Here is a 15,177-nt window from a genome sequence, read left to right on the forward strand (position 1 = left end):
AGGCTCTGGGATACTTTGTAATTAAAAAATAAAATAAACACCTGTTTAATTGCATCAGCTTCGATGTTTCCAAAACTTGTTTGTACGGGAAAACATGTGAGATTTTGTGTATGCGTGTCTGAACACTTTTCTAATACAGGTACCAAACAGCATACTTTGGGAAACATTCCCAGAAAGCAATCCAAGGGGAGTATCTGCCATCCCAGATGTTACAGTATTAGTGCATTTTGTAAGCTCTTCCTATGGATTATCAAAGATCCGCTCCTCAAAATCCCTCTGTCTATTGAGTGATGACTGTGCTGGGAGCTTGTTTTTTTTTTTTTTTTTTTTTTTTTTTCTTTTTTTGAGATGGAGTGATGGAGTTTCACTCTTGTAGCCCAGGCTGGAGTGCAACGACACGATCTCAGCTCATCGCAACCTCCACCTCCTGGGTTCAAGTGATTCTCCTGCCTCCGCCTCCCCAGTAGCTGGAATTACAGGCACCCACCACCACTCCCGGCTAATTTTTGTTTGTTTGTTTTTAAGACAGAGTCTTGCCCTGTTACCTAGGCTGGAGTGCAGTGGCGCGATCTCAGCTCACTATAACCTCTGCCTCCCAGGTTCAAGTGATTCTCCTGCCTCAGCCTCTCGAGTAGCTAGGATTACAGGCATGCACAACCATGCCCACCTAATTTTTGTATTTTTAGTAGAGGCGGAGTTTCACCATGTTGGTCAGGCTGGTCTGGAACTCCTGACCTCAAGTGATCCACCCGCCTCAGCCTCCTGAAGTGCTGGGATTACAGGCGTAAGCCACCATGCCCAGCCCCACTCCCAGCTAATTTTTATGTTTTTAATAGAGACAGGGTTTCGCCATGTTGACCAGGTTGGTCTTGAACTCCTGACCTCAAGCGCTCTGCCAACCTCAGCCTCCCAGAGTGCTGGGATTACAGGCATCAGCCACCTGGCCTGGCCAACTAGGAGCTTTTGAGATGATATTGTGTTAAAACCTCACCTTGTTCTATGATACAGGGATATCAGCCCCTTTCACTGTTGGTGAAGCTGAGCCTCAGAGAGGGGGAGGGCATGTACCCTCTGACATACAGCTGGTCAATGGCAGAGCTGGACTATAAAGTTGGGGGTGTCTGACTCCTAAACCAAATACATTATCTACTTAATCTATGTAAGAACAAAAAATACTATACCCTTTTAATGAAATTATGTTCTTTGGATTATGGTTATTCTGTGTTCATATTAAACTTTACAGCTTTTGAGATGTTTGGATCAGAAGGCTAGTGGATTTGCTAGTACTCATGTCCCTTGGCAGGCCCAGACCTCCAGCGCTTGCATACATCCAGATCTGCAAAAATGCCAAAAGCTCTGCTCAGCTTCTTTTCACCTAAGCCTGCTGTCACTTACAACTCAGGCAATGCTGTGAGGGCAAAAGAGGGAGCCCTGAAGTTAAAATCAAGGAGAAAGTATAAAATGGAAAGAGCTATTAGAGCATACTCTAAGAGAAAGTGTAAAACGGAAATTGCCTAACTAGCTCTTCACTCACAAAGGCTAAAACTCAGCTTCTAATCAGCTCACTCTCAGATCGAATTGAGAAGATCTTCGTCAGATAATCTGAGGCTTTGGGTAATATATTTTTCCTCCTCTGAAACATTATCTGACATTTTTTCACACAAATTGCCTGACATTTTATCAAAACTTAACAAGCATTCCAGAAAAAAAAAAAAAAAAAAAAAAATAGAACAAGTGGCCAGAAAGCAAGCAAACAAACAAACAAAACCCACAGAGAGCAGAAAGAGACCTGCAGCAGATTTGTATATTGAGATGATCAGACATGAACATCAAATTACTGTGACTGATATTTTCAAGTAAAGATATGACAGGTTGATGGTTTTTACTAGAGACTTGAAATCTAAACAAAATTGGAAAGTCTAGAAGTGAAAAATATTGTATTAAAATTGATAACCCAATGAATTCATTATCAGCAGAATAGATGCTGCTGAAAAGAAGATTAGTGATCAAGAAGACAGGTCAGTAAAAAATAACCAGATTTAAGCATGAAGAGAAAATCATGAGAAATATTGAAAAGGACCCAGGAGACACAAGTCATGAGCCATGGTTCAAGAACTCAATGCATGTCATTGGAGGACCAGAAGGAAAGGAGAGACACAATGAAGCAAAGGCAACATTGAAAAGGCAACAGCTAAGAATATTCCAAAATTGATGAAAACTACAGATTCAAGAAGTGCTCCAAACCCTAAGGAAAAAACAAAACAAAACAAAAAACCTGGGCAATCATAATCAGGCTATTGAAAACCGTAGACAGAGGGAGAATAAAAGGAACACTACCTCCAAAGAAGCAGCAATAAGACTAACAGTAGAATGAGAAATAAAATTTACTTAATGTCTCCTTAGTGATCTTCTCTAACTCTATTCCCCTTTACCCCTGGGAGAAAACCACTATCCTGAAGTTCTTGGGTATCCCATCCATCCGAGAGGCTCTACCTTGACTTCACAGATAAATATTCATAAGCAACATAAAATACATAGTGTTTTGCCTGTTTATGGAATTTAAATATATGGTACACTAAGTGAACGTTCTATAATTTTTCTTTTTATAATTGTGTTTAATTTTTCATTGTGTAAAAATTGTATGATTATATAAATGGATTCATCCCACTATTGATGGGTATTAGGTTGTTATTGATCTTTCATTGTCACATATTTGATAATACCTGCTTCTGTATAGATAGATAGATAGATAGATAGATAGATAGATAGATAGATATAGATATAGATATAGATATATAACTCAGCTAATACAGTGTCTCCAAAGTGGGGCATGTACATTCCAAGGAGATTGTATGACAATCCATATAGTTAGAGTAAGAAAATGCTAGAAATTCTATTTGTATTTCCTAAAGACATCATTTAAAAGTTTTCATCTTACATGTTTTAATGATATTCATACATATGTGAGAATAGTGACATATGCACATAATTTATACATAAAAAACAATACTTAGAGTAAGAGTACATGCTAAAAATTTTCAACTGATGAGGTATATGACCAAGAAATCTAGAAACCACTTCTCTAAATAATATGGCTAGAGATTCAATTTCTGAGAATTTGTACCCTCAGTTTTATTAGACACAATAGTCCCCAATTATCCGTGGTTTTGCTTTCCACAGTTTCAGGAGACTGTGGTCAGTAATGGTCGGAGGTGACTGCAGTACAATATGGTGTTTTGAGAGAGGTAAGAGAGAGAGAGAGAGAACACATTCACATAACTCTTATTACAGTATATTGTTATAATTGCTCTATTTTATCATTGGTTTTTGTTGTTAACCTCTTACTGTGCCTAATTTATAAATTAAACTTTATAGGTATAATAGCTTTGTCAGCAACATGCTATCAACACAAAGTCCTTCATATGTGCATTTTAACAGTCACGTAAAATATTAGAACCCACTGACACAGATCAAATTCTAAGACAAATTAGCATTATTATTATTTTTAAGTGCATTTAATTCTCAAAGACCACCGTTCTATTCACGCTTCCCAAGTCCATCACCAATATCTCTAAGTGTGCTTATCATTTTTTTCTGGAAACTGAAATATCTCTGCACAAAGCAGCAGCTGTCATATCAAAATATTTCAGTGATGTGATAATTTGTATTTAAAATTCCCTAGGATACAGTTAAGAAGTCACAAAAATCTAAAGTCAGATGAAAAAAAGGAAGCAAGAGATTTCAGGGCCCCAGAAGTCATGACTGCCAGAGTTCCACTAGGACCCCTGCAAGGTGTTCATGCAGGACACGTGTAGTATGCAGAGCCCCTGGTTTCCGGTTGGCGGAGAAGACTCAGTGCATGGATGACTGTAATTAAGTTAACTGAGCACTTGGACACTGTTAAGAATATCCAAAATACTTGAATATTTCAGATACTCATTTGAATTATAACCATATTATGCAATGAATGTTTATGTAAGTAATGTTAATTGACCACCTGCTATGCATCAGGAAACATCCTGGCTGCCGTGAGTAAATGGCAATTCCATCAATATAGCTGACATTTATTAAGCATTTACTATATGCCAAGATCCTTAAGTGCATTTCTTGCACCTCTATCATCTCCTTATGAAGTTCCTACTTCAATTATACTCATTTTATAAATGCAAAATCTCAAGATAAAGCCTAGTATAAATACCTGGTGGAGGTTGCACAGCTAATAGGCGCTGGAGCTGGGACGTGAACCAAACAAAGCCTTCTGGGTTCCAGAGCTTTCCAACCACAAAGCTTTATGTTTTCCTAGGAAGATGGATACAACATGGCCCCTACCATCACAGAGCTTGCGGCCTAGTTAGAGACAGACATACAAACTCACACCATAAAGATTACAAAATGCAGACAAATGAAGTGGCTGTGGGATAAGTGAGGAGACAGATGGGGCATTTGACCTGGTCCTCGGAAAGACTAAGAATTTGAGGGATGGAAGAAAAAAGGAAGCATATTCCAGGCAAAGGAAATAGTACTACAAAGGCACATGGCTGTGAAGGAGTGTATGCATTTGGAGAACAGGCTATATCCTTGCAAACAGAAAATAGTGCAAGGAGGAAATAAGTAAGAAATAGCTCTAGGAAGGTCAGTAAGCCAGCTCATGGAGGGCTTTGAATGTCAAGCTAAAGAGCTCCAGCTTCCTACCATTGGCCATGGAGAGCCATGAATACATTTGAAAAGGAATATGATATACTTTGCTTTAATCTACACACAGATTTTGTCAGAATTCCTGCCCTGCTCTCTGGGCACACATCAAAGAATGCCGTCCTCCCATAGATAGGGCCCAGTTCCAGGCTCACACTATCATCTGAAGTCCCAGGGATTTGAACAGCCTTGAGAAACAGAAGTAGGTACCCAAGCAGCCACCCTCAGTTCACACTCCAGGAAACATAGAGTGCTTGTGTAAATGGCTGCCTGCTGCAAAGGTGAGGTCAGGAACCCACAGCTGATGTGGGGACCGAATCCTTCAGTTTCTCAAGTAAATGCAGAGAACTCCTGAGAGGAGCCAGCCTAATGCTCACACTGAAGTTTCAGGCCTAATTTTAGGGACATCAAACTTGGGACAAGTCCTTTGATCGACCTCACGTGTCATACCCCACGAGTCTGCCACCACTTGAGACTATTTCAGGTCTGGAAGAGAATTCTTCTGGGGAAAAGGAAATTTTTAGATTTCTCATAAACAGCTAACTTTTATAAGGAGACATGAGGAGCTAAAATTAAACTGCCTCAATTATTTGGCTTCTAGACTGACTTATGAAACTCACAGAGGACTTTGTGCAAATGACTAACAGCGGTAGGAAAGAGTCTGCAAATCTCTGCAGGCGGTAGCAGCCTGGGCAGATCATGCAGACCTTCCAGCCCCAGAGCTAAGCAATTTGGCCCAGGTGGGTAGGCCTTTGGGTGAGGCATCTAAAGGAAATTAATTGGAATCTGATTTCTGAAGACAAGGTTATCTCTGTGCTCTCCCAGTGGGAGATACAATTTCCTCCACAGTCAAGATCCAGTCTTGCTTCTTTGCAGGGATACTTGCCCTTGCTTTTTCCTCATTGCCCTGCAGTTTCTTTCTACTCAGGTGTTGCCTTTTACCCTTGGGAATTTGGGAGATGCAGAATGATGTGTCTATCTGCATCCCTAGCATCTAACCCAGCAGCCCAGTAGGTGGGAATAACTGATTGATAGATGAATGGGTTAATCAATACATGAAAACATGAGCACATTAGAAGGATGGATAAGGCAACCTCTAAAGTATAGCTTAGTATTTAAAAGAACGAACGAGGCATCATGAAGGGTTTCAAAATGCCCAAGTTTGAATTCTGGCTCTGTTTCTGCCTAACCATGTGAATGTGGGCAAATTATTGAACGTGCCTTTGCCTCCACTTCGTTGTGTGTAAAAAGAGAATTACAATGGCACCCATGAGTTTATTATGGGAATTAATGAATGCATAAAAGTAAACCATAGCACCTGACTCAATAATTTTTAGCTATTTTTAATGTTGTTGCTGTTGTTATCTCCAGTGTCATTCTGAATAGAACAAGTGTGAAACTTAGTAACCACATTAAACTCACAGAGCTGAGACCTGACTAGTTCCCTGGACTCCAAGCCCTATGTTCTAATCACCAGCCCACCTTCTCTTGATGCACTCTTCAACTACTTCATTGCAGATCAAATGTCTTCACCCACTACTGAGGACCTTGGAAAGTTTGTTTTCCAGACTGTTCATAGGGAATAGTAAAAGGGTTGCAAGTCTTTGGAGGAAGCTGCCATGAAATTGGTCCTAAACAGGAGCCACGCACTTAGGAAAGAAATTCTTGCTCATCAATGGCTAGCATTTGTTGAGCAATTACTCTGTGCTAGATCAGAAGCAGGCAAACTGTAATCAACAGGCAAATCTAGCTTATTGCCTGTTTTTCTAGGGTTTGTGAACTAAAAATAGCTTCTAAAATTTTAAATACTTAAAAAATCAAGAGAAGCATAATATTTTATGACATACACAAATTATAAGACATGCAAACTTCTATAAATAAGGTTTTATTGGAACACAGCCACGCCCCTTCATCTGTGTATTGTCTGTGGCTGCTTTAGCGGCCACACACTTAAATTATTTTCTAGCTGACCCTTTACAGAGAAAGCTTGTTGATTCCTGTGCCAGTTGCTCTTTTGGGCTTTACCTGGATTATCCCATGGGGCAGAAGTGCACTTACTGATCTCATTTGCAGTTAGGAAACAGATGCTTATGGGGGCAAGTAACTTACACCAGGTCACACATAAAGTAGGTGACAGAAATAGGATATGAGAGCTGAAACACTCATAAAAGATGAGTGACAGCTTTCCCCCTCAGTTGAATTTTTCCTAAGAATCATCAGCCTTGTTCATTCTTCTGAAAGAAAGATAAATGACTCTTGCTATGAGAAGGACCGAAATTAAGTGGAGAGGGGAGGATGCTTTTGCAACAGTTGAATAAACCAGATGGTGGCGGGGGTTGGGTGGCAGATGTAGGACCCAACTGCTCCAGATGCATGATGGGGAGTAGAGAGGTGGTGGTCAGAATCAGAGGTGGGTGATGATGATCAGACAGCCAAGCAGCATCCTGAGTGGTCGCCAAGTGGTCCATCGCTCCAGGTGTGGGCCAGGGACCAGTCTGGGACTAGCAGGCTCTGGGGGAATTGCAGAAATCTATGCTTCTGAGAAGGCTCCAAGAGATGTCAGAAAGAAGGCCAGGGGAGGATGGACAGGGAACTTCCTGCCCAGGTTGTTCCTGCCCAGGATAGTTCCTGTTGGCTTCTTCCTTGAGGCTTTACCCCTGCATCCTACATCCCATCCCTGAGCTGGCTCATCTCAGGGTCTAGCTTGGACCAAGCAAACTAGACACAGGATTTGGAAGCACCTGTGGGGAAAAGGCCCTTCCAAAAGACAGAATTGTTTTTCAGAGTGAAGAAGTGGGAGTGTGCCTGGCTGAGCCTGTATGTCATGGAACATAGACTCTGCTAGGAGCATTCTGTATGTTCCATGTAACCCATAGGGAACCTGTCAAATGGGGCCATGGAGCCCAGCTGGTCTGTTTTCCCCAATATTCCTCTTTCTTCCTGTTTTTATCTGGGCACATGGCTGCTGGAATAAAGATTGCATTCCTCAGAATCTCTTGTTGTGTGTGAGGCCATTTGATAGTCTGTCCAAAGGTGTCTAAGCCACAAGTTTGTGTGATTTCCAGAAAGTGTCCTTTAAAGAGAAGGAAATAACCCTACCGTACTCTTCACTCCTTCCTGCTAGCTGCAACTAGGACATGGTGGCTGCAGCCTGGCAGCCATGTTGAGCCATGAGGTGAACGCTTCCTGCTGAAGGTGACAGATGAGCAAAGGGGCCTTTGGGAGGATCCCTAAAGATTGTGAAACCATCCAACCAGACCTAGACTGCTTACCCATAGATTTTTATGTAAGAAAGAAATACACTTTTATCTTGTTTAAGCCACTGTTACTTTGGCTTTTCTTGTACTCATAGCCAAACACAACTCTAACACATACACTGTAGAAACAGAGGCTCAGCGAGGTCACATGACTCTTTCAACATCACACAGTTACTAATTAGCAGAACCAGGATTTAACACAGATCTGCCTGACTTTAAAGCCTATTCCCTTTCATAACAGTGATGACTCAATGACAGCTGACATTCATTGAACACCTACTATGTGCCAGACACTGTGCATCGTCACCAAACTGATTGGGTTCGAACCTAAGCTCTGTTATAAGCCCAGTGTCTAAGCTAAGGCAAGCTATTTAGCCTCTGCACTTCAAATTTCTCTTCTGTAGATAGACTCAAACACAAGGTTGTTGAAAAAGTTAAATGAGATCATGGATGCAAAGTGCTGAGCATGATGCCTGGCACAGACTGGGTTCCTCATAGATGACCTCCACTTTATTTCTGGATCCTCACTGCCTTACCTTAGGCACAGGAAAGGCACCCAAGCAATGCCCACTGCAGAGATGCCAGTAGCTGTCAGTTGCTCTTGAGAAGGACAAGACAGAGGTGAGTGAATTGATTCAGTCAGTAAATATCTCTTGAACACCTAGGGTGTGTGGTGGCATGCAGGGTGCTGTTGGGGAGACACAATTCTTGGTAGATGAGAAGTTCACAGTAAAAGTGGTGGAGCCCAGCAGCACGTTGTGGGTGTTGTGGGAGAGCAACATGGGGAAAGTGCTCAAGAAGTCAGGATCAATCCCTCATCCAAATTAGAACAAGGTTCTGAGGGACACACCTGCAAACTGGGGAGACCACAGAACAGAAATCAGGTGAGTTTAGAGACCCAGTCCTCCAGCCACTGAAGTCATAAGATGGATTCCAGAGAGCTTTCTGCCAGCTGGCCATGGTGGTTGCATGTCCTTGTTGGGATTTTGGTACGCTCAGAAGAAAGGGGGAGGTGTTGAGAGGCACCACATGGGAAAGTCTCTTTGGCAAAGAATGTGGCTCCAGGGAAGACGCTAAATGACTCTGACCTGGTCATCATCCAGTGGAAGAGAATGAAATCACATGCCCTTAGCAATAAAAGGCACCAATCTAGATTATCGTTCTCCTAAATGATATCATCTGAAGGCACATAAGTGCTGGCGTTGAGAGGTAGTGGGAAGAACACGGAATCTGAAGTACAAAAACTTACGTTAAAAGGTTTATCTTTCATCTACTAGCTAGGAAACATCTCAAGTCAGGGAATTGCAATCTCAGTTTCTACATCTGTTAAATGGGGATTAATTAAAAGCCTAACTTGCTGTTGTGAGGATCATGTAAAATCATGTAACAGAAAGCACCAAATGATGGTCTTGCCATCAGGACTTCACCATCCGAATAACATCTCTAAGCTTCTATTTCCTTCTCTGGAAAATGTAAAGGTGTCAGGAGGATTATATTAAAGTAGGTAAAACACTCGAAGCAGCCTCTTCAAAAGTGGCAGCCACCACCCTCATCATTAATCACAATAAACTTCCCAGTGTCTAGGCACCAGACTGTTTAGTTTAGAGTTTTCAGTCCATTTCAAAGAAGACAGGTGTAACATGCGGTCTAGGAGCAGCCTTGGCAGTCTTCTCTGTAAAAGCAGAGCTTTTGCTTCAGCTGTCTTCGTGCCAGGTACATTTATGAAGGCTCTTGCAGAAAGCTGCACTTCATGTCCTTGGAGATTTTTGAGCAGAGTCTCAGTCTGTCCTCAGCCCTTCTTGCAGGTGCAACCAGAAGAGAGACAAGCCCTGGGTGGGCTGGAGCACCCTCCTGCAACAGGCGGTCCGTGCAGATGAGCTGTTTGTTTAATTGGATGGGTAATCTTCATCTCCCATAAAATGAGTGTTTAATAAAAAGGCTTTCAAGACTCTGTCTTGAAGATCCTTGCTTTCTTATTCATGCCTTTTAGCTGCATACAAAAAGGGATGTCCAGTGAGATATTAGTTTATTAGAAGATGAGGGTGTTCATGTGGATGCCACCATGTAATGCATCTTTCACAACTGTAAGCATATCTTTTTACCATTTTTAAAAATTACAGATCCTACAACCCATCTTAGATGTACTTTTTTTTTTCTTGAGACAGAGTCTCACTCTGTTGCCAGGCTGGAGTGCAGTGGTGCGATCTTGGCTCACTGCAGCCTTCACCTCCTGGGTTCAAGTGATTCTCCTGCCTCAGCCTCCCGAGTAGCTGGGACTACAGGCGCATGCCACCACACCCAGCTAATTTCTGTATTTTTAGTAGAGATGGGGTTTCACCATGTTGACCAGGATGGTCTCGATCTCTTGACCTCAGATGACTCACCCTCCTCGGCCTCCCAAAGTGCTGGGATTACAGGCTGGGATTACTGCGCCCAGCCAGATGTACGTTTAAAATAACAAGTCTTCTCTTGACCAGTGACCAGTAAAATTGCTTTGGGGGTTTCAAAAGTTCAGTAGTTGTGCAGCTGTGGACTAAATACAGTGCATCTAAACTGCACTAATGAGTCTGCATGTGACCAGATATTTAAATGAGCAGGGAGAAAGGAAATGGTGGGGAGAAAACAGTCAGAAGACCTAGTGTGTGCTAGGAGTTCTACAGGTGTTCGTATTTAATTATCAGAGGCCCCTGAAATGGCATTAGTAAGCTCACTTTATAGTTAACAACAACAATAATCAAAGTAATAAAGTCATTGTGATCGTTGCTGACGTTTGTCAAGCCCTTGCCATATGCCAGGCACAGTGCTAAGAGCTTTACATGCATTATGTGACATAGTCTCATATAACCCCAAGTGCTAAGGTATATCACTATCCCCATTTTACAGATTTGGAGACATGCATGTATTAAATGGAAAAGCCGGGATCAAAATATACACTCTCGCCGGGCGCGGTGGCTCAAGCCTGTAATCCCAGCACTTTGGGAGGCCGAGACGGGCGGATCACGAGGTCGGGAGATCGAGACCATCCTGGCTAACACGGTGAAACCCCGTCTCTACTAAAAAGTACAAAAAACTAGCCGGGCGAGGTGGCGGGCGCCTGTAGTCCCAGCTACTCGGGAGGCTGAGGCAGGAGAATGGCGTGAACCCGGGAGGCGGAGCTTGCAGTGAGCTGAGATCCGGCCACTGCACTCCAGCCTGGGCGACAGAGTGAGACTCCGTCTCAAAAAAAAAAAAAAAAAAAAAAAAAAAAAAAAAAAAAAATATATATATATATATATATATATACACACTCTCAGTTACTGCACAGTAGTGTCAGAGGGAATGAGGCCAAGATGGTAAGGGACCTCGCCTGGGACACGCAGGCAGGAGGTGAGTCAGCAGAGACTTGAACCTAGGTTTGCCTGACTGCAAACAGTGTCCTCTCTCAGCGCACCAGAGAGGTCTTCTCAGAGGCCATGGGGGCCAGTGCTATTTGCTTGCGAGCCTCAAACAGCCCGGGAGGTTAGATATATAAGAAAGCTGAGCGTTTCAATATGTCAACTCAGGCGACGTCCTATTTAACTCAAGTAAGGGCCCTGGTGATGAGTTTAGGCTTTGCTGTAGGTGTCGCGGGAAGCCGTGAGCCAGAAAGTGACACGTTCTTATTAAAGGTTTTTAAAAAGCACCGAGGACTCTCTGTAGAGAACAGACTGAAAGAGTGGGAGCAGGTTGCTCATTACATAATGTAAAGTTTCTAATTACACAGAGACATTTTCCTTGTAAGAAAATTAAAATATTCAAATAAAGCCAAAGTCCCTCTTGACTACTACCCCCACCCGGATGCAGTTTCCTATGCCGTCCTGGAGGAGGCGCTGTTTCTAGGGGCTGGCAGCTTCACATCCAAGTGGTGTTGGGAGCATTACAGAAAGCAGGAATGGCATCTGGATTATTCAGTGCAGCACCCAGCAAGCCAATCAGGGTCTACAAGAGCACACTCAGCTGACTCTCACCCAGGGTAGAAGTTTCTACAGTTCACTTTTGTATAAACGATAGGTGGGAGCACAGAGGAGCATGGGACACTCTTCCCAGGCCTGCAGAAACCAAGCAAGGTAATAGAGAATGGACAAAACCTAGAAAGACAGGGAAAGTAATGGAGATAAAGATGGGCTTTTCGGGTAACTAATAATAGAAGCTGTTTGTTGATGCTTGCCTTGTGGCAAGTTCTAAGCATCTAATATGCACTCACTTATTTAAATCTCACCACTCTGCAAGTCTAGAACTGTTGATTTTCATTATTTGTGGTAGTTATGGTCTATACAGACTCCATGAACGTTGACTTAGCAAATATTGAACGATTGCTCCTAGAAGAAGTTAAGGGTTAGGTACGTATGAGTCTCTGCTCACAACACTTTTGTCAATCAGGGTATGTAAACTTATTGTATGTGTGTTTTTATTCAAACACAGCCTTTATGATATATATTGCTGATTCACTGACACTGAATTCACAGCCTATAGCACCAATATTTATTCCTGAATGATGCTTCTCGAGCACGTATTTTCTCCACAAGGCATATTACAACCTTGCTTCACTTAGGAACACATGGCAGAGCTTCAGCACCAGACTCAATGACCTTGGAACAGAAAAATCACCAATAAACGCACAACCATGAGAAAAATGTGGCACTGAATATGCCGCAGAAAGGACACGTATTCAGAGCATGAGAACAAAAACAAGAAGGCAGATTTTCACCTTATTCCACCTCTGCTAGGAACATGCAGGTTGAGTGACAAACATTTCACTGTTGTGCATGTCCATGCATCAGTGACCTTGAAATCACCAGTATTGTTTAGGGGCTACAAATAAATTGCAGCAAGCAGCTGAATTTGCAACTACGGGGTTCACAAATAAGGAGGGTCGATGGCACAATTATATCCCTATTTTACAGATGGAAAAACCAAGGCATAGAAAGCCAAAGTGCCCACCTCAGGTCTTACAGCCAGTGAGGGTCAGAGCAGGATTATGAACTTGGCCACTCACTCACCCTCTCCGCGGCACTGCTCCTTGCCTCCTGTGCCATTGGGTGGGTGCAAGGGCAGTAGATGGAAGCCTAGGGTAATTTTGCATGAGACACCCATTTGCTGTGGGCAGAACTAGTGCAAAATGGGGAGAATCAGAGCTCAGCTATCAGCGTGGTGGCTCATGCCTGTAATCCCAGTACTTTGGGAGGCTGAGGCGGGCAGATCACAAGGTCAGGAGATCAAGACCATCCTGGCTAACATGGTGAAACCCCGTCTCTACTAAAAATACAAAAAAATTAGCCAGGTGTGGTGGTGGGTGCCTGTAGTCCCAGCTACTAGGGAGGCTTAGGCAGGAGAATGGCATGAACTCAGGAGGCGGAGCTTGCAGTGAGCCGAGATCGTGCCACTGCACTCTAGCCTAGGCGACAGAGAGAGACTCCGTCTCATAAAAAAAAAAAAAAAAAAAAAAAAAAGATTATGCAAGATACATGCACAGCACACAATTCATACTTGACAAATAGTCCCCCACCTCCTCAACACACACAGAAAGTAATAAAACTCGGAAAGCCCCTGCAGACCACACACAAGGCATCTGACCTGAGAGCAGATGCTGTTATGCCTTTTGAATACTTCTTCCAAAGAAACCCAACTGGAAACTCTGCAGACGTACCAGATCCTACAATTTAAACATGAAATGTCCTCGCACAGAAATGCCAACAAATATTTTCAGATTCTTTGATCTCCATTTCAAAGCTCTGTAAAACTTATCTGTAAAAATTGCAAAATGGGCACAACACAAGAAAAACAAAAGATTATTTTTTAGCGGATCCAAATGATCAGGAAAAATGTTTGAAAGTTTATTCATTTAGAAAACTCTATCAGTGAGTTAGACACCAATTAATTGCTAAGATACAGAATCCAAGAATGCTCTGTGTTCAGTGAGATGTCATCAATTTAATACAGTGCTTTGCTAATTGAATGTATAATTTGAACAAATTCAGAGAGTATGCCACACTTGAACAGGTTAAGAAAGAACACATTAAAATATGGAAGAGTCAAGCAATCAAGATAATTTTTTAAAAAAGATTTGGAACAATACATGCATTAAGCTGCTAAGTATTAGAAAATCCCACTTCTGATGGATTACCAAGGTCAAAAGGAGTTGGGGGCCAAGTGAAAAAAGGCCTTTTGAGGGTTTCAGTGGGAAAATTGGTTCATGGCACAGAGGGAGTGGGAAAGCCGCACAGTCCAGGGCCCTGTGAGAGAGGCCTTGTGATGCACAGATTTACCAGACAGGTGTGCCCCCCAGATGGAAGACTAACAGACTCAAAACAAAGAAAAAATCTATTTACCTATTTTAATGGTTACTCCATTTTAAACTGAGCTGGAAGCCACTGAATTTCTGAAGCTCTCATACAACATCTTTCTCCCACAGGGCTAAGTTTTGTTGTTGGTGAATCCTAGGGAAAAAATACTTGATCCTCTGTATCTCACTAGTTTCTCGTCTTAGTGATGATAATAATGGCTGACATTTATTGAATGCTTGTCATGGGCCTTGCATCATGCCAAACTCTTGGCACACTTTATCTTGCTTAACCGTGATAACCATCTTAAAGTCTATTTATTCCAGTTTTGCAGGTGGGGAAATTGAGAGCCAGGGAGGTCAACCCCATTTCCCCAATCCATAGTCAATGACTAAGAAAGTCTGGATTTGAAATCAGATCTATTTGCTCCAAATCTTGATTTTTAAATTATTTTAGAAGCTGTTTCTCAAGGATAATATTGTTTTGAAAAGATGAAAAGGCTAGCTATGAAGATAAATCCACTGAAGTCATCAGAGCCATGAGAGAGTTGCACCTGCTCATTGGTTTGTGGACCAGCTTCAGGGATGCCAGCTCTATGTGGTGTAATTCCATTTCCAGACCCCTTTGCAGTGTCCCTTGGGAGATCACAGGGTAATAAAATGAAGGTAACAATAGCCTAATAGAATATTAGATTTTATTGACTTTTTGATGCCCAGGACAAACCACATGTATCATGCTGTTGCTACAAAATAGATATTCTGAGCAAGCTTATGTAAGAAAGAGAAAATTCCTATTCCCATTCCAACTGAATACATTCCAACCCAACTTCTGCCACCTCCCACTTTCAAAATAGCTGGGGATATTATCAAAGACTACAGCTCTTTGCAACCTTCACCCTTAATTCCACCATGTCTGTCCTCATTACATCC

Source organism: Macaca mulatta, chromosome 6 (genome assembly GCF_049350105.2).
Source record: "Macaca mulatta isolate MMU2019108-1 chromosome 6, T2T-MMU8v2.0, whole genome shotgun sequence".
Lineage (NCBI taxonomy): Eukaryota > Metazoa > Chordata > Mammalia > Primates > Cercopithecidae > Macaca > Macaca mulatta.